Raw genomic sequence first — 2,500 nt, 5'->3', positions numbered from 1 at the left:
AGAGAGAGAGAGAGAGAGAGAGAGAGAGAGAGAGAGAGAGAGAGAGAGAGGAACAAAGACGAAAGAATAAGAAATGGAAAAAAGATGAAAGAAGAAAAGAAAAAAAGAAGAAGGAAAGGAATAATAATATCATTATCATTATTGATAACAATACTATTAATGATGATGGTGATAATAATAAAATAATAGTAATAATAATAATAATAATAATAATAATAATAATAATAATAATAATAATAATAATGATAATAATAATAATAACAACAATAAAAAGAAGGAAGAAAAAAGAAAAAAGCAGAACCCAAACCAAAATCCAATCCACGAAAGCCCAAGAGAAAGAAATTTCGAAAGAGAGAGAGAAAGAGAGGGAGGGCAAGGCGAGCGCCACAACACACCGGAGCTCCTGGCAAAATAGCGGAACAACAAGAATTAGGGGGCCGTCGCAAAAAGTTGCAACCAAGAATAAAAGCCTTCTCTAAGTGTTGGTTACAAAGGATGGAAGCTGTCAGAGAGATCGTGATGCACGGCCGTCTTGATACCCTGACGCCCAGATGAAGCAGATACTGATTACTTTACTACCGGGCTGGACTGGAAACATTTATCTCCACGAGGGGGAATAAAATATCGAAAGAAACGGAGGGAAGGAGAGAGAGAGAGAGAGAGAGGTGGAAGGTGGGAGGATGGCGAGGGTCGAAGGGGGAAGGAAGGAGAGAGAGGTGGAAGGTGGAGGATGGTGAGAAGGACGACGGAAGAAGGAAAAAATGGAGGGAAGAAGAAGTGAGAGAGAGAGAGAGAGAGAGAGAGAGAGAGAGAGAGAGAGAGAGAGAGAGAGAGAGAGAGAGAGAGAGAGAGAGAGAGAGAGAGAGAGAGAGAGAGAGAGAGAGAGAGAGAGAGAGAGAGAGAGAGAGAGAGAGAGAGAGAGAGAGAGAGAGAGAGAGAGAGACAGAGAGAGAGGTAGAAGGTGGAGGATGGCGAGAGGGACGAAGGGGGGGAGGAAGGAGAGAGAGGGGGATGGAGAATGATGGCGAGAGGGACGAAGGGGGAAGGAAGAAACGGAGGGAAGGAGAGAGAGGAAGGAGGAAGGAAGAAACGAAGAGAAGGAGAGAGAGGTGGAGGTAAGAGGATGGCGATAGGAACAAAGGAGGAAGGAAGAAACGGAGGGAAAGAGAAAGAAAGGTGGAAGGAAAAGGAATGTGAGAGGGACGAAGGAGGAAGGAAGAAACGAAGGGAAGGGGAGAGTTGGAAAGAGGAGGATGGAGATAAGAACGATTCAGGAAGGAAGAAACGGATGGAATGAGAGAGAGGGGTGGAAGGAGAAGGATGTAAGAGGGACGAAGTAGGAACGAAAACAAACGAAGGAAAGGAGAGAGATGAGGGGAGAAGGATAGCACTAGAAACGGAGGAGGAAGGAAGAAGCGAAGAAAAGGAGAAAGATGGATAGGGATAAAGAAGGAAGGAATGAGGAGGTCGACAAAAGAATAAGAAATTTCGAGGGGAAGATGCAAGTTGGAGGAAGATGTCTGGGAGGAGAGGAAGGCACTGATAAATAAGAGAGAGTGAGAAAGCGATATGGGGAAATGCGAGGGTGGAAGGGCTGACTGGATACGAGTAAGAAAGAGAGTTTAGGAGACACGCGATAACGCAGGAGAGGAAAGCAAATCAGCGATAAAGAAAAAGAAGAGAGGAGAAAATAAAATTAAAAAGTGTGAATAATTCATAAACACTTTTCAGCCTCTTACTGCATCCTGAAACGATATATCTCGACTCGAAACAGCCAATAGGAAATTATCCAGAACAATCATCATCATCATCCTTATAACCCTCCCTCCCACAGAAGAAAGAAATAGAAAAAAAAGAAAGCCAATCGCCGCTCGCTCGTTATTCCTCAGCTCGGTATCAAATCCGCATAAAAATATCCACACCCGCATGAACCCAGCTGTTAAACTTATGCATGCCCGCGGTGGTCGTCCTCGCCCGCCTCTGCCCCGAACTCTTCAGTCTCCTTCCGACCACCTCGAGTCAACCCCTGGCCCTGTTAAGATCATGAATGGTCTCTTGTTTAATTGGCCACAAAGCTTCCATGGCCACTGTGCGCGAGCGTGGGCGAGGCCAGATGCTAAACACGGGTGATCACTCTATCGTAGAGGATTGCGCTTGTGGGAACGAGGTGAAGATGGGGAGGGGGGGTGCTGGGAGCCTGGGAGGAGACTGACAGGGAGTGGGGAGGGGGTAGGGTGTCTGATGGGATAAAGAAGAGGAATAGAGGTAGAGAAAGAGAAAGAGAGAGAGAGAGAGAGAGAGAGAGAGAGAGAGAGAGAGAGAGAGAGAGAGAGAGAGAGAGAGAGAGAGAGAGACAGAGACGGATGAACAAAACCAATGTCGCGAAAAAACACACACACACACACACACACAGCTACACACACACACACACACACACACAGCTACACACACACACACACACGCGCGCGCGCACATGCACATACAAACACAAGCCCCACAC

Source organism: Penaeus vannamei, chromosome 15 (assembly GCF_042767895.1).
Source record: "Penaeus vannamei isolate JL-2024 chromosome 15, ASM4276789v1, whole genome shotgun sequence".
Classification (NCBI taxonomy): domain Eukaryota; kingdom Metazoa; phylum Arthropoda; class Malacostraca; order Decapoda; family Penaeidae; genus Penaeus; species Penaeus vannamei.
This window is presented reverse-complemented; position numbering follows the sequence as displayed.